The sequence below is a fragment of the Peromyscus maniculatus genome, chromosome 1, assembly GCF_049852395.1.
Source record: "Peromyscus maniculatus bairdii isolate BWxNUB_F1_BW_parent chromosome 1, HU_Pman_BW_mat_3.1, whole genome shotgun sequence".
In the NCBI taxonomy this organism is placed as follows: domain Eukaryota; kingdom Metazoa; phylum Chordata; class Mammalia; order Rodentia; family Cricetidae; genus Peromyscus; species Peromyscus maniculatus.
The window spans coordinates 179961588-179980109 of NC_134852.1; the positions used below are offsets into that span (position 1 = coordinate 179961588).

An 18522-nucleotide genomic window follows, 5' to 3' on the forward strand; every position below is an offset into this window, starting at 1 on the left:
TCCATTGGCACAAACTGGGAACTGCTGGCAACAAAATCTCATCTCAACTTCCGAGAATACAACCACAGCCATGTACTACCACCAGAGCTCTAACATCTTCACAGTTCTCATGAGTGTTATTCTCCATTTCTATAAGTACAGTAGAAAAAACAAAAACACTAAAAAGCAATCCGAGTCTTAAAATGAGAGAAGATAACTAGCATTTTAGAATTCTACAACTCACATAGTTTGTTAAGATATTTGGCGACAAGCTTCATAGGGTACTTCAGGAGTTCAGCATGGCAGTGTCCACAGAAATGTTGCAGCCTTTGGCAATAAGGTAAAAAAGCCCCAGCTTTATGGGCCCTGGTGCTCAAGGAGAATTGGTCCACTGTGGACAATGGAGTTCTTCTGAAGCCACAGAGATGGACAAGTTCCTGACCCACAGTGCCAAAGGGGATGTGGCCTGGAGCTAGGGTGGGTTTCACTCAGCCTACGGATTCTTTGACAAGACTACTTGCTGGGTCTTCTTGCTGGGAAAAGACCTTTGGTCAAAGATAACAGTTACAGAGGATGTGAAGAGAGTGTGAATCAGTTTTGTTGGTTTCCAAGTAACCCTGACCCCTTTGTCACTTCATCTGGAGATAAAGGCATTCCCATCTGGGATATGAGGACTACAAAACACACAGACAGTGAACTTCAAAGGAGAGAGCATTAATACCTGCCAGAGTCCCAATGGGCAGACCACAGCTGTGGGCAGCAAGGATAATGATGTGACCTTTACTGATGCCAAGATACACCATTCCAAACCAGAGACACTGTTCGAGTTCAAGATCAACAAAGTTCGGAGTCAATAAAACTCCTGAGACAATCATAATGACATGTTCCCCCTGGCAAACAGCAAGAGCTGTATCACCGTTCTCAGTTATATAGAACTTATGCATGTACAGTCAGTCTATCGATGTCCATCCTTCTAACTTCATCTGTATCAATTTTAACCCCATGGAAAAATCCTTTGGGTTTTTGTTTGTTTGTTTGTTTTGTTTTTGTTTTTTGAGACAGAGTTTCTCTGGGTAGTTTTGGTGCCTGCCCTGGATCTCTCTCTGTAGACCAGGCTGGCCTCAAACTCAGAGATCCACTTGGCTCAGCCCCCGCAAGTACTGGGATTGAAGTGCGCCACCACCGCCCAGCAGGAAATCCTTTAAGGAAGTGCAGGTGACTTGGTCAACTTCAGGAGTATGGATGAGTTGCTGTGTGGAAAGTGTTCTTCCAGTCTCACAATGTGAGAATGCTGGCATTGGCACCAGAGGATCACATTAACACAGCTCAAGTACAGACAGGAAGGTAAAGTATGAGTCCCAGTCCTTCACTGTAATTGAGCATTCCTAAAGGTCTCTGCTGGCATTTGCCTATGATGACATGGGTGGCAAATATGACAGCAGGCAGGAAGCTGGAACTGTGAAGCTGCTGTGGGATGGTCTTTCAGCAAACTGTGAATATGTGTTGCTCCCACTGGTTAATAAAGGTGCTGTGGCCTATGGAAAGGCAGGATAAGAGCCAGGCAAGAAATCCAAGCAGAGCGACAGGGAGAAGAGCGGAGTCGGGAAGATGCCAGCCTGCCACCTGAGGAGCAACATGCCAGCATACTAATAACACACAGCCAAGTGGCAATACACAGATGAAAAGAAAAGGGTAAATTTAAATAAAAGAGCTAGCTAGCAAGAAGCCTGAGCCATAGACCAAGCAGTTTTATACTTAATACAAGTCTGTGTGCTTAGTTGGGATCGAGCAGCTGAGGGACAAAAGAAAACTTCAGTCTACAGTGAAGCTGTTTGAACTTCCTAATAATTCCTAAGAAGAGAACCTGACATAAGAGAAGGAGGCCTGATATAATCCATCTGCCCTTCACCCCTCACCTTTTAGCAGTTTTAAAACGGCTCTTGGAATTTGTGAGTACTCTAAATGATTATTGTAGTAGAATATTATTTTAAGTTATGTTACTTTTGTTTATGCTGCATTTGTTTAATTCTGTGAAGCTGTGTTACTGTGCCTGTGTAAAACACCTGATGGTTTAATAAGGAACTGGCCAATAGCAAGGCAGAAGAAAGGATAGGCGGGGCTGGCAGGCAGAGAGTATATATAAAGGGTGAAATCTGGGGGGTGAGGGGGGTGGGGAAAGGTTCAAGCAGCCAGAGAAGGAGGACTTCAGGGGTCAGTCATCCAGCAACCCACGGAGTAAGAGTAAGATGTACAGAAGTTAGAGAACAGGAAAAGTCCAGAGGCAAAAGATAGTTGGAATAATTTAAGGAAAGCTGGCAAGAAACTAAGCCAAGCTAAGGCCAGGCATTCATAATTAATAAGCCTCCATGTGTGATTTACTTGGGAGCTGGGTGGCGGCCCCCCCCAAAAAAATAGACCAAAGACCAGCCAAAAGCATAATGGTGTACCAACTTGGGGCTCTTGAATATCCATCTAGAGCCTGAGAAAGCTGAACAAACAAAAAAAGAGTATGTGGCTCCTTTAAGGTTTTCAGCTAGACAGTTTCTGCTGGTCACTCAGCCCTTGAGCAGCTAGTACGTTAAGTAGGAACAAAAAAACTAAGTAAAAATGCCTGCTGCAGTGCAAGCATTGGCATTCTGAGCTCTAGGAAGGTTGAATGCAGTTCCTGGTCAGACAAACCTCCGTCTGGCCGTGAGTTTCATGCTTGGCTTTCACAACCCGAAAAGTGGGCAGTGTCAGTTGACAGCTGCACACAGAGAATCCAGGGTAGGTTAGCAGTTTAAAGGTTTGCTCACATGGTCAAAAAAGACTAGAGATATGCGGTAAAGGAGTCCAGGTAGAAGAAAACCTCAAAAGAGGTTCCAGTGTGTTTTACAATCTGTGTACACTAAAGAAAGCAAGAAAAGGGGTATGGACAGTGGTAGAAAGAAGTAAGTTGTTCAAAAATAGTCTTTAAAGAGAGAGTAAAAGTAACATAAAAGAAAAAAGCCACATAAGATGGGAAATACACAGGTAGTCTGGATCCTGTATGTGTTGATTTTGAATTTGATTGTTGAGACGCAAAAGACAGCTGCTAGGACACATGGGATTGGGAACTGGTCTGCTAAATTGAACCAATCTGGATATTTTAGAAATGCCTTAACTTTTAAAAAGTCAAAAAATATTCTTGTCAAATGGAAATAAAAAATGGTTTGGAGTTTTGTTCCCACAGGAGATGAGAGGCTGTGGATTCCTTCAGGGTAAATATGGATCAGGTTTGATCAGGTCAGACCTCCTGAATCTTGACAGGTGATATCTATCAGCAAAGGTTACTGCTGGTCTTCCCAGGACTTGTTCATTATCTAAAATTTTCTCTCTGGGACTCTAAAGCTACTTTATCCTCAGACAGCAAAAAGAAATATAAAGAAAACTATGCCTACATTCCCAACAATTAGGGGATGTGTGTGGTTGTTGGTTAATTGGTGGGTTATGAATGTTTGTTATCATTTAGGGGAGTATAGTATATTGATACAAATTTAAAGTTATTTTGTTACACTGTATATGTGTTCCTACTCTTAAAGGATTTTTGTATATTGATAACAATTTAAGGTATTTTTGTTACATGTTGTATATATGTTTACATTCTTGTTTAAGGTATTATACCTATGCAGTTCATTTGGAAATGCAGAGTGAAGCTCTAGTTTTTGAAAGCTGTTATTATAAACTATAAAAGAAAATCAGAAAACATGTTAGTGGCTACTCATTAATAACAATTGAAATTGTAGATATGTTAGGTATGCCTTCCAGATCATATAGAGAAATATTTTAGATAGATGGTCTTCAAATCTTTCAAAAACCTATAGAATATGGCATTTAAAATGTTTTGTTAATTTAAAGTTTCTCATGACAATGAGACACATCTGAACCTAGCAGCACTAATTCACTTCAGAAACATGATGGGCATTAGAGAAACTCCTTATGGAGTTTGCTTTCATTGTGCAAGATTAGCCACTAGGCAAAGAAACTGTTTGCCAGATACTCTGGGCCTCTAGACAGAAGATGGATGCCCCAACATTGCAGAGGAACTTTGGGTGACTGTCCAGGCAGCCAAATGTCTTTGTTGTTAAATAATAATGCATTCTTCTGGGTCTTTGATGGAGTTGAAGACTAAATAGTTATAGTTTCCATTTTCCTTAGTTATGATAAATTAAGTATAAAATTATGAATTCACTAAGATAGGGCAGATAATGCATTATTTTCTCTGAATATGCTAACTACAAATGGGCAGACTATTATGAATATAATCCTTACCTTGATAATTGTTATTGTATATATTCTTACTATGTTTAAATTAAAACCTTTTCATTTTTATTTAGACAAAAAGAGGGAAATACAGTAGAATATTATTTTAAGGTGTGTTAGTTTTGTTTATGTTGCATTTGTTTAACTCTGTGAAGCTGTTAGTGTACCTGTCCAAAACACCTGATGGTTTAATAAAGAACTGGACAATAGCAAGGCAGGAGAAAGGGCAGGCAGGGCTGGCAGGCAGAGTATAGAAGAAGAGAACTGGGAGGAAAGAGCTGAGATCTAGGAGCCAGAGGAGGAAGACAACTTCAGGGGCCAAACACCCAGCCACCCAGAAAGCCACAAAGAAAGGCATGCAGGAATAGAAAAGGAAAAGCCCAAAGACCAAAGATAGATGGGATAAGTTAAGGAAAGCTGGCAAGAAACAAGACAAAAAAGGCTAGGCATTCATAAGTAATAATAAGCCTCTCTATGTGAATTTATTTGGGAGATGGGTGGCAGGCCCCCCAAAAGAGTAAGAACCCCTAACAACAGATTATAAATTGGTATAAAACACAAAAATCTTTGGTTGAAGTGTCTGACCCTTACCCCACTTTGTGGTGCTTAGGGTTAAACCAACTTTGTCCATGGTAAGCAAGTACTCTACCACTGAGCTACATCCCAAACACCTTTCTGGTTTTTGTTTTAGTGTATGCACATTAACTGTTTCCATCTTTTCCCCAAGACCAGTTAGCAAAAAGTACTCTGCAAGTATAGGTCATGACCCCAGCACATCATGTCTTTTGGGAGTCACCCTGTCCTCACAATATTCCATACATGGTAATGTTTATTAAACATAATGCTGCTTTAGCAATACCTATGTAAAGAGAAGGCAGGACAGAGATGATTTTTTCTTAATAATTAAAAACATACAAATATAACTTTGGGAATTAATCACTTCATAAAACTTACCTTTTATTATGAGACTTCTGGGACTTTTAAGATTACAATATTACTATTCTATTATGACAGGGAGATACTGCAGTTTTGGGGTCTTTTTTATTTGAGAATTAGAGATTAAAATTATAATTCAGCTTAATGCTTTAACCAAGAACTCTCTGAAATACAGGACAAAGCTTGTAGCATGGGCTCTACAATCCATTAAAGTCATTTTTTTTTTGTTTTTTTTTGTTTGTTTGTTTTTTTTGTTTGTTTTTTGGTTTTTTTTTTTTCGAGACAGGGTTTCTCTGTGTAGCTTTGCGCCTTTTCCTGGAACTCACTTGGTAGCCCAGGCTGGCCTCGAACTCACAGAGATCCGCCTGGCTCTGCCTCCCGAGTGCTGGGATTAAAGGCGTGCGCCACCACCGCCCGGCAAAAGTCATTTTTTTATATAGTGTGTATAAGCCTGCCCTCATTTTATATAGATTTGAAGTAACAAATTATGAAAAACAATGAGAAAAGTTGTAAAAATAGAAATATACACAAATTAGGGTTAAAGAAACATAAATTAGAATAGACAATCAAAGTTGGGAAGTTAAATAGAAATATGTAAAGAATAAGGATCCACATGAATGCTTGAAATAAGTTTTGATTTCAAGTTCCCTTAATGGCAATATGAAGAAGGAGATAAAACAGTTTACTAATTCTTCTTTTCTAGTTTGGTTTTGATAAATTTTCATTATGTTGCCCAAGCCAGCCTGGGACTTACGAAGCAGGCTAGACTGGCCTTGACCTCACACTCCTACCTCAGCTTCCTGCATACTCATACTACAGCCATGTAGCATCATACCTAACTTTCTTTTTATTAAGAAAAACACTTGGCAGGGCTAGCAAGAGGGCTCAATGTGTAAAAATGGTTGCTTCCAAGCTTGACCATCTGAGTTTAATTCCCAGGACTAAAATTTTGGAAGAAAAACATTTCCTGGGCTCTAAAAGTATCTAGTGCAAGCAAGCTCACACTCTGTGGATATGCATGAGCATGCACACACGTGCATATGGGTGTACACAAACACAAATAAAACAATGTAGCTTACTTTAAAAAGCATCAGCTGGAGATAAGAGCACTTTCTGCTCTTGGAGAGGTCACTCAGATTTGGTTCCCAGTGCAAACATTGGTGCTTACAACTGCACGTAAGGCCAGGTCTTGGAGGCCCAACACCCTCTTCTGGCCTCCACAAGCACCAAGCATACATGTAGTACACTTAGATACATTCAGGCAAAGCACATATACATAAATAAAAATAAACAAATCTTTAAAAAACAGAAAACATATACCCAAATAACTCTGTATCCTACCATAGAGATTTATGAATTGTTGCTCTATGCACAATAGCAATGAAATTGTAACAGCCTAGACATCCACCAAAAGACACATAATGAAATTATACATATACACTACAGAATATTGTTCAGCTATAAAAAAAGAAATTTTCAGAAAAATAGATGGACCTGGAACTTAATAAGTGATCCAAACTCAGAAGAAAACCACATGCTCTCCCTCATTTGTGGACATTAGTCTATAACGTGTACATGTCTAACAGATGTGAGGACACAGCATAACATTTAAAAAGGAGACCAAGCAAGGGTAAAGTAGGGTGCTGAGAAAGAATAATGCAGGCAAAAGAATGAGTCTCAAAAGAGGATATAAAGCTAATTAATTTCTAGTTTCAACTCCACCAGATTTTTTTTTGTGGATATGTGTATTCAACTTTCTGTGTATTGAAATAGCAATAACTATGTTTGCATTCCAAAAAAACAGATGTGGTAGTCCTTTGAGGCAGCAGTTATGAAAGTTGGGCATACTATTTAGTTTCATTGACCATCAGTACAACAGACATTTGGGACAGTTATCATATATTAAACACTACTATATAAACAGCACACAACAGTAATATCATGCTAAATTTATCACATCCTTAACTTTGCCTCAGAATAATCTGGCAATGTAACAAGGTAATTATTATTCAAGTCTTATTTTCAAATGACAAAGCTAAGATCTTGAACAGTCGCATTACATGTTCAATGGTCCTTATAGATGGCAAGGCTAAGTCTTAAACACAGGTCTCCTAATTCCAAGGCCAGCATATCTCTTCATCATGGATTCTGGGTGATGATAAGTGTGGCTTCTTCAGTTCTTTTCATCATTTCTACACTCACCCTGCATAACCTGATCTCTCCCAGTCAAAAATTCTCTAAGAGTGACTGAGCTTGTAGAGATGCTGTGTTTATGATTATGTATGATAGAAAATATTTTTTACAGTGGACACATAAGGTGGTCTAAGTATATTTGTGTAACATTGCTAAGAAAATTTCCATTTCCATTTTAAATGGTCAAGAATGAATGGTCGGGCAGGTAAAGGCCCTTCTCATGCAAGCCTGCTGACCTAAGTTCAAGCCCCTGAACCCATGTAAAGGTAAAAGGAAAGAATAGAGCCCATGAAGTTATCCTCTGACCTCTATACACATGCTCTCTTACACATGCAAACAATCATTCTGTGCACACACAATAAAAAATAATGTTTAAAATAAGAATGAAATTGCTGATGATTAGAAAAATCGTCCCAAGATCCCAAAAGAAAAACAGACACCAAAAAGAGATGTATAACACACAGGTTTATTAAATTATAAATCTGCCATCCCCTTGCTCACATCAACTTAACAAAACCACAGGATTATCTGTCAGTTCCTCAAACCTTTCTACCAAATCCATAATGATTACTAAAGGCCAAAATAAATGCATGTAGCAAACCCTGCTTCTTGCCCTTTCATTAGACTCTAAACTGTGGTATAAGGCCATGGGCTCTGCGGTTCTGACTGGCTCATGATAAAGGGCACTGGCTGGCCATGAGGCCTGATGAGGTCCTGGGACACAGAAGCATCTTTTTTTCTTTGGACTTTATCAAGCAGAGAACAGGCAATTTATTTTGAGCCAGAAAAATAAAATATAATCTTGGGCCATCTGGTTCTGTAACACTCTATATTTGTTTAGAAAGGTCACTGTTGTCAAGTTATTGAATGTTATCTCTGGAATTGACAGGAAGAGGGAAGGTTTTGAAAGCAAGCCAGGAACACTAAAGCACCGGATATTAATGTGTAAAATTGTAAAATAGTATTTAAAAGGTTGGTCTTCAGTGATAAACAGACCACAGTTCAAATCCAAGTTTCACCATCTTTAAATGACCTGAGGTATGTCATCAGATTTCTTAATTCAATATTCCCATCTATAAAATCTAAATAACAGTACCCTGATGGGCAGTACAGACACACACAGACACACAGAGCATATAGATACATGTATGTATTTACCTCATTTTTACCATTTAAAATATAATAATTATAAATTTCAATATAACTCCATTATAATTTTCCTTAGTTTTGTATGCCATTAAATGTTTACATTCATCTACTTAGTGTGCATGTATGTATGTCCATGTCCTTGTTATTTTGTATTGTCAATCTGACACACCGAAGTCATCTAAGAAAGCCTTGATTGAGGAATTGACTCAGTCAGACTGGCTTTAGGCATGTCTCCAATGAACTTAATTTTAACTGATAAAGGAAGCCTAGTCCACTGTGGGTGGTACCATCCCTAGACAGGTGGTCCTGAACAGTGTAAGCTAGATAGCTAAACATGCGCCAAAGAGCCAGCCAGCAAGCAGCACTTCTCCATGGTTTCTACTTCAAGTTACTAGCTTGAGTCTCTGCTGACTTCCCTGGTTGATGGATTGTGTCCTAGGAGTGTAAGCCAAATCCTTTCCTCCCCTAAACTGCTTTAAGTCAGAGTGCTTTATCAGAGAAACAGGATGAAACTAGAACACAATGAATGTGTAGGGAGGTCAGAAGACAACAAGTCTGCTCTCTCCTTCTATGACATGGGTTCCAAACACCAAACTTAGGGTGTCAGGCTTGGCAGAAAGCACCCTTACCTGACCACGTGCCAATCTGACATGCTAGACATTAAAATTTTTTATTACTGTTATGGACATTTCTTCAAAAGAGCAAAACAGAATTCAAATACAGAATTATGGTTTGTGCTTGCATACCAATGATATGGGTTTGGAGTCTATATCTGATAAAAACAACAAACAAAAAAACAAAACTTTTTTTTTTTTTTTTTTTTTTTAAGAAAAAGGAAGAGAGAAAATCAGGTCTATGAAAATTCCATCCAACAATTTTCTTGTTGGCAAAAAGCAATGTTTTCAATTCAATAGGCCACACAGAGTCCAGGCCAATTTATAGATCCAGGGGTGGCCAATACTTTTCTTAAACTTTAACAAACAGGATACCCATACACAACTGTTTCCCCAATACAAAAGCAGTTGGGAGAAGCCTGGACTCTTGGGCTAGGAAAGGCTTTTTCATCTTTTCCTTTTGTAAACTGTTAGCTGCTACAAAGCCCCCTGGTTGCTGATGTAACACTTCTCCCAGGAACTGCTGGGTTCTCTAATTCCTCAATGATACTGTCCAGGGAGACCTGAGATTAAAAACAAATTTCAAACTCTGGAACCTAATGGCTACTAACAAATCTCTAAAATACGTACATTGGACTGGATAAATGAATCAAAGAATTGCACACACCTAAACAGAAAGAAGAGTGGCTGATTATCCTTCATCTACCCAGCAAGCTGTGTGAATTCACACCCACCACTTCCTCTTTAACCACACTGACCTGCTGCAGGGAAATTCAAAGCCCATAGTCTCTTTTAAGTTTGCATCTCATTTCTGATCCCAATGCTCACATGTATGTTCAGTCAATATAGTAGTATTTGCTCCTAAGCCTTGGGAATCTTGCTTTATTCTTACCTTCTCTGTATAGATTCAAACAAAACTTCTTATAAGCACATCTTTCTGAAACTATAGTTCAAGAAAAGGACCTTGGTCCCAATCAAAATAGTTCATTTATACTTTAAAATGCTAGTGGGAATGTTTCATTTTTGTAATATAGTATCTGATTTTTCTACTTAATGTTCAAATTAGGAGAGGGAATATCAGAGCCAATTCCTTGTTAAGTACAAACCATGAGAGTGCAGCCACAGTTAGAAAGTCCCTTTCCCTTGAACATTCCTGAAGAACACTGATTTCACAAGATGTCCCACACTAAACAAAAGACAGAGCTCTGTGGTAGAACATTTTAGCATGTGAAAGACAATACAGTTCTCAGCATCAATCAAATAAAAGGCTCTCCCCAAACACAGATTCATAATATTAATGAAGTCTTTGAAATAAAAGTCAAAATGTTAAGTTTTACCATCTCCAGCTTATAGTACAATCCTTGAGATAGTAAAGAACAAGCTGGAAACCTCATCATACTAGAGGGCCAATGAATGTAAAAGTTTGAAAAGTTTTTAAATGACCAAACTTAAATACTCCCGATAACTACATGGTTACAATCATGACCTTCAATGCAAACATCATAAATACCACCTATAAGCTGAACTAATTAAATGGTTAGAGAGGTTCCTAACATATAGAACACTGGATCATAGCAAGTCTACCAAAATTCTACAGCAAATTTTTGAGAACACAATCATACTTGGAGCAAGAAACCCATTAAGAAAACAGATTCAAAGGAAGACACGGAGCATGAAATGGAGATTACCAGGTTCAGAGAGCACAGAAGCAGTACATCAGTTATGTACTGAGTGAAGCCTCACAGATGGGGCATTTATGGAATGCTTGGAAAGGAAGCAGAAAAGAGATTCCAGTGATGCAAATCACTATTAACAAAGCCAAAGGCAAAGACAAAACAGCAACTCTCTTTGCCTAGTGATGTCTTCAGGTACTATCTCATAAATTCCATATGAGGGCCACAGATGTTAAACTATGAAGAAATCTACATGTTCAGTCTTACACATTCATTCTAGCATGTTTAGAACACCAGCCCAGCTCCAATATTCTACTTTTGGATCAGGAAACAACAAAATATTTGCAAAAACTGTAGGAAGCCACTCAAAATAACTATGTTCCTTAGGGGGAAAAAAAGGAAAGGACTGCTAATTTGTAGCATTACACTAATCATCTGAATAATGGCTAAGGTGGGTGCTATCGGAGCACCAGAAAAGAACAACTGTAATGAAGATGCGGAGAAAATGAAGTTGTTTTCCAGGACTTGTAGGCTACAAACATATGCAGTCACTATGCATTTTGTGTCATATTTTTAAAATCTATTAAGAAGTATCTGACAAACTATGCTCTATGAACCAATATGTTCCATAAGTAGCATTTCTCTTCAACAATTATGTGAGCATATTATTTAATATGGAATTCATATTATTAACATGACCATAACCATATGCTAAGCCTTGACAGGAATGGAGACAGCCCAAAGCAAGACGCATGTTTTCCCCAGCTCCACTATAGAGTGTACCAACACAACAAATCCAAAGAATTAAAATTTCTCCATGCACCCCTGCTGCAGAAGGAAAAACCTAAAGCCCTACTACCAATCAGAGAAGTTTTACACAAATGAAGAGATTCACAGTTTTGACAGAGTAACTAACACACGCGCTTCCTGGATGTGGTCTCATCTTTTCCAAAAAACCATGACATTGTTTCAGGAAAAATAGAGAAATAAAAACTTTCCAGGATTGACCAAACTGTAAATAATTCGATTTGGCTACAAATTTCTGCTTCCTAATTTATCTTAATTAGGGTGGAGAGCACTGGAAATATGGCTCAGCAGTTAAAAGCACATACTGCTTTTTCACAGGATCTGAATTTGAGCCCAAACACATGTATCATAATGACCAGTTCACTATAGCTCCAGGGGACCTAGCGCCCTCTTCTGGCATTCATGGGAACCTGCACTCATCTGCACATATCCTGTATCCCACACACACCAAGCAAAAATTTAAAATAAAGATTTTAAAAATTACAGGAAAATTACACATCATGTCTATAAATCTAAATGCCCTGTATGACTACTATATTCATTTATGAGAATATGACTGAGCTATACAGTATCTTCAATTCCAAATCCTCCTTTACTGTGTTAAATACTTTCGGGTATATTTTCACATATCTGTGTTGTTTCTTTTACTATATTTTCTTTTATTTATTTTCCCTATGGTCTCCCTGAGGATTATAATTAGTATTTTTCCTAAACTTTCTGTGTTAAAGCAAATTTTTTTTAAATTATGAACACAATTTTATAATTTTTACATTAGCTAGCTGTAGTTTGGAGAAAATTAGAAGGAAAATTACATTTCATGTATTTTTACCTGTCTTTCATAAATCTATTGTCAGTTTTACAATTGCCCTTTATTTCATGTGACATCTTGTGGTTTGTTATTTGAACCATTGGGTCTCTTTACAGTTACTTAGGTCTCTTAGTGACAAACTCTTCTAGTTTTTGCTTATTTTGGAAGTGTCTTTTTTTGTTCTTTTGGGGTTTTTGTTCGTTTGGTTGTTTGTTTTTTTTGTTTTTTTTTTTGTTTGTTTTTTCTTTTTTTTTTTTTTTTTTTTTTTTTGAGACACAGTTTCTCTGTGTTACAGCCCCAGTTGTCCTGGAACTCACTCTGTAGACCAGGCTGGCCTCAAACTTATACAGATCCCCTGTCTCTGCCTCCCCAGTGCTTGGATTAAAGGTGTGTGCCACCAGGCAGTGGTGGCGCACGCCTTTAATCCCAGCACTTGGGAGGCAGAGCCAGGCGGATCTCTGTGAGTTCGAGGCCAGCCTGGGCTACCAAGTGAGTTCCAGGAAAGGCGCAAAGCTACACAAGAGAAACCCTGTCTTGAAAAACCAAAAAAAAAAAATAATAATAATAATAATAATAAAGGTGTGTGCCACCACCGCCCAACATGTCTTCCTTTTTTTTTTTTTTTTTTTTTTTTTTTTTAAGAGTTTAGCTGGACACAAAGCTCCTGGCTGAGTCATTTCCATTCAATGCTGCAAATGTCTTCTAACCTTCCTGTAAGTCAGCTGTTAGTCTTACTGAGGACCCCATGTGAGGGAAGTCACTTTTTCTTGCTGCTTTCAAGGCTTTCCTGCCACTCACTTTCATAAAAGTAAATGCGTAGCTAGATATGTGTAGCTTACTTTTTATTCCATTCAGATTATGCTGAACTTCTTGAATATGTAAATTAATACATTTCAACTTTCTTGGGAAATTTTCTGTAATTATTCCTTTAAATATTCTTGCCTTTCTCTTCTTCTAGAGCTCTGTTAATGCCTATGGTAGTACACGCAATGGTATCTCAAGTTTTTTCTCGCTGTTTACTGTTTGGGGGTAAGTTTCTCCTCACACTAGATGGTCCCTATCAGCATAGCTTTTAGTTGGCTGCTTGCCCTGTCAGCTTATCTATGCCTCTGTGCCCCTTTGAGAACACCTTTGCTTTTAAACTCCAGAATACTTGGGTGGCTATTTTTAAAATTTGTATCAATCATTGTTTTCTCTCTTGATGAAACACCATTTTCTTTCATATAAGTCCTTTAGACAAGTTTCACCAAGTTCTTTGAGGTTCACATTTATAACAGCTAATTTTACAAATCTTTTAAATATAATAACTGGATACCAGATCTGGGCATAGTAAAGCACACCTACAATTCCAGCCCTCCAGAGACAGAAATAGGGAGATCGTCCTAAGTTCCAGTCCAGCCTGGTCTACCTAGTGAGGTCCAAGCCAGCTAACAATATATAGGGAGACCCTGTTTCAAGAAATCAAAATAAATACTGACTAGCAAAGTTTTCTGTTGGCAGTTTTTGTTTAGCTGTTTCATTTTTTTCCCTGTGTATGTGTTATTTCCTGTGACAAAAAGGCTGGACCTGAAAGTCCAGAAAACTCCAATCCAACCAAAGCAGAATGGTGTGACAAATCAAAATTAACTGGATACCACACAGCCACCTTCATTTGCATGATGGAAAGTACATGATTAGAAACTGTAGCAAAATGGCTCACCTACCCACACAGGACTCATCCCCTGAATCTAACTAGCATATGCAAAAAGTTCTTTAATTACTGCCACGCTACTGCTCTAGCAGTATATTAAACTCTTTACTTCTTCTGATCTAAAGGGCGAATTCTTTCACCAACTTGATAAATTCCCTGACATATTTTCTATTTCTTTGAAGTTTAATATTTTGTTGGAAACTGGACATTTTATATAACATATTTTAGTGCATGGATGTATGAATCTTCCATTGTCCTCCCAATGTATCTGGAATTTTTCAAATTGTGCTAACTTAGCACTTTACAGATTCTATTACCTATGCATGGCCACCAACTTATCTGTTAACTTTTCTTTTTAAATTCCTGATTTAAATTTCTAAGCAAGGCTTACTAGTGGTCATACTTGCGTAAATATAATAGTGTTCATTGACTGCTCGGATGATTTCAAGTGCCTCAGTTACGCATGTTCCATCCTTTGTCAACAGTATCTTTATCAAGTGCCAACTCCAGCTTTCAAGGGCTTATAAACCCTTGCTTTCACTTCCTAATGACACAGAGCCTCAAGATCAGTCAGAGGTGACATTTTCAGATCTTTCCTAGGCCAGTATCACAGCTTTATGTATTAAGCAGACTTTTAGATATCAAGGAACATGTCAGAGCTTTCTAACAATCTATGACTCGCTAGTTCTCCAGGACTTCCTTTAAAATTCCTAACCAGGCTCTGGTTTGTACCAAATGAAGTTACAGCATTAAGCAGTAGAGATCTTGCCAAGGGTTGGCTATTGTCTCTGTAATGCCCTGGAAAATGAGCTTTTTCTTTCTCCAAGCCCAGTTCAAGTCAACCAACTAGCCAAGCGCTCTCTGAACAGTTTTCCCAGGGAGCTGCAAGTTCAGACAAGACACTGACTATGCTCTTGGGACAGAGGTTATATTTAATGGAGTTCCAAAGGCAGAAAGATTCACATTCATTCATATTCTCATTTTCTCCTTCCCCCTTATTCAAACTTGCTCAGTTGCCAGATTTTAGCTATACCACTAGGGTAGTGCAGAGGGGAGATGGGAATATCATTAAGTTCCACAGACCTATCTTTCAAGGGTTCCATCATTTTCTCTTGAGCAGTCATTTGTTTTAGTGTATTCTCCAGCTTTGTCAGTTATTAGAATCCAAACCAAAAGAGAGAGGAGAGAGACAGAGAGACAGAGACAGACAGAGACAGAGAAGAACATTGTTCTCCAAGGGAGTAAAAATAAGCCTATATGCAAAGAATTAGCATAATACATCTTTTTTTTCTATTAAAATCAATGTGGTTTGGGGTCTTTGCTCATTGACAGCGTTCCAATTCCTTTTTATAATGAAAAAACTCCATGACAAAGAAAAGCTGTCCCATCTTATCTTACTTGGCAAATCCAATTCAACTGTGACAGAAAGGAATTTATAAAACAAACAACAACAACAACAAAAAACCCACAGAAATCAGAGTGAGCAGGTCAAAGAAAAGAAAATAGACCTAAACATAGTAGACAGCCCTACAAGAGACAAGAGAGAACCCAAAGGGAAGACATCCCTAAGTCTCTTCACAGCAGCTATCCCTCCCAAGATTCCTCTGGAGAGACTCAATACAGAATAGGGTTTACTTCAGATTTACACAAGTTTAGTCAATCATGTGGAGTTGAAGTCAAATAAAAAAGAACTTCTGGAAAATAATATTATTTCTATTTAACATTATGCTTATATAAGCCACATTAAGATCAAAACTATCAAGGAGGCCAAAAAATTCAACACCTGTTCAAGAATGTTGTTAGGTATTTTTTTCTGTTGTACAACAAACTAAATCAAGACTAACTGGCTTAGGATAATTCTCATTTTACATTCCATACTTCCACTAGGGACATAGCTCAGAGAGGCCTTCTATCTTACAAGTGATCTCATGACTGCTTCCTGCTGGCAGGTGAGACACAGGCACATTGAAGAGACTAGGATAGCTGGGTTTCACTCTCCAGATGCTTCTCAAGCCTCTCCCTGTCCATTTGGCCAGTTTTGCACACCGGCTTTCTAGAAGGCTAATGAAATCTGTTACAAAACTCAATCTCCTAAAAACATAAACACTGAAGCTGCCGGGCCATCCTAAAGAAACTAGACTAAAGCAGCTTTTAATTCTACATTGTGTTTGCGAGATATTCATTTTCATATTTATTAAAGCTTAAATGGAAAAGAAAGGGACTTTGCAAGAGCTTTGCATACCACCAATGCAACCAATTACTGCAATATTAAGGCAATGTTCACGTGGTCTGAATGGAATCAAATATAAGAAACTCTTGAATTGGCAAAGTTGAATGAAGACCAAAAATTATAGTCAGAGTCTATGCTCTGTTCCTTCTCACAGTGAGAGTCAAGTGAAACTCAATACATCACTCATAAGCTGAACAACCTTGGACAAGTCAATCAATCTATCCATATATCAGCTCTTCATTTATTCTGTAGGCAAAATTATATGTGCTCTTTTACAGGAATGTGGTATAAACAAGACAAATGTTTTAAAAGCCACAAAATGTTATACAAATATATGACAGTATTATTTACCTGAGATCATGCTAAGTTCAATAAATCTAGATATGCTCCATTGTAACAATAAATTATAATCATAATTATCTCATGCCAAATATTATACATTATTGGCTAAAATTATACCAAATTTCACTACAGATAATCAACAATACTATAATTTCTTGTCCAATTATATATCAACTAGTAAGTGGGAAAGCCATCAATAATCTTTAAAATATACTAGGCCTTATAAATATTTGTCCTCTACACTAAAAAGCAAAGGTAAGATTATATGACTTAAATGCAAGATAACTTCAAACTAAATTTCATCATTTGTCATTATTTTAAAACCATATTCTTACACGCATCTACTAAAACTGTAATCACAGTGTTGTGGTTTGAAATTGTAATGTTCCCCATAGGCTCTTGTTTAAACTTTTGATCCCCAGCTGAAAGCGCTTTTCTGGAAAGTGTGGCCAGGAGGTGGAGCCTCACTGTTGAAGCTGGTCACTGGAGGGGACTTAATGTTTTATAGAACACACTTTAGGTTCACCCTCAGCTTCTTGGGGATGGATGCAATATGACTAACCAGCCCATTGCTCCTGCCAGGATGAGTTCCAATCCTGAGTCCATGATGGACCATATTGCTCTGGACTGTAAGCTAAAATAAACTTTCTCCTTTAAATGACTCTTTCAAGGTACTTCATCATAGCAACAGAAGAGGAACTCAGACAGAAATCATGACAAGTGGGGCTGTTGCTCTGGCAAACTTCACCAGGGTGAGTCTGAAGCCTCCAGACATGGTTTATGGGGGAAATATAGAAGAGTTTGGAACTTGGCGGGGGGGGGGGGGGGGAGCCCTAGAATGCTATAAGCAGAGCTCAAGTGAGCCACTGTAGTGGGAGTTTTCAAGACAAGAATGCAACCAAACATGTTGACTGTCCTGGCACATAAAGTTTCAGAGGCGAACAAGGACACTACTGGAATCCGGGCTAGTGGCTAATTGGGTTACGTTCTGTCAAAGAATCCTGGTGGCAGTCTGCCAGTGTCCCCAGAACCTAAGTGAAGCTGAATTCAAAACTGATGACCTAATTTGTTTGATGGAGAAAATCGAGGGACAACACTGAGACTGTGGCATGGTTACTGCTCACTGCCCTCATTCAAATGTACAGTCAAAGAGAGCAACAAACCGAGCAAAAACAAATTAATGGCAAAGCATCTGTAGCTCTTTACAGACATCAGCATCTTTAAAGAAACCCTGCTCAGCAGTGGGACAATAAGGAGACGCTGAAGGCAGACTGCACCCACAAAAGGCTCAGCTTCAAAGGAACACACCTGAGCTGAGAGTGCCAGGGGGCTCCCTGGTCCTAAAAAGCAGCAGAAAGAGAAACTAAGGCACCGAGCGACAGACCTTCATCATTGCAGTGTGTCACCTTCTACATCTATAAAATGGGTTCCCATCTCAAAACATTCTTCCCTCTTTTAAACATCTAACTTTGCTGGGTGTGGTGGCAAATTCCTGTCAACTCAGCACTTGAGAGGCCAAGGCAGAAAAACTGAAAATTTTAGCGCAACTTAAGCTACACAGTGAAGTGTTCCATGCCAGCCAGGGCTACAGAGTGTGACCCTGTCTCAATAAAATAAAATGATAAATAATAATAATGTCAATAAACACACATACATACAACTAATCTTTATCCCATGGTTTTCATAAGTCCTAATAGTCATGTTATAATATAGGAACACCAGCTGGGAACAATAAACTTACACATTTACATGCAAAGAAGTCATCAGAACAAAAACCACAAAAGAACATAGAAAATTTGTGTTCCTGTATATGTGGGTCC

The 18522-nt window shown here is 38.3% G+C and overlaps 1 protein-coding gene and 1 pseudogene across 9 annotated transcripts in view; one reads left to right on the forward strand and one right to left on the reverse strand.

The window, feature by feature from the left end:
* Positions 1-18522, reverse strand: part of Rfx3 (regulatory factor X3) — a 259080-nt gene that overhangs the window by 204361 nt on the left and 36197 nt on the right. The gene's annotated exons all lie outside the window — the stretch shown is intronic.
* Positions 339-1661, forward strand: LOC102918908 (THO complex subunit 3 pseudogene; annotated as a pseudogene).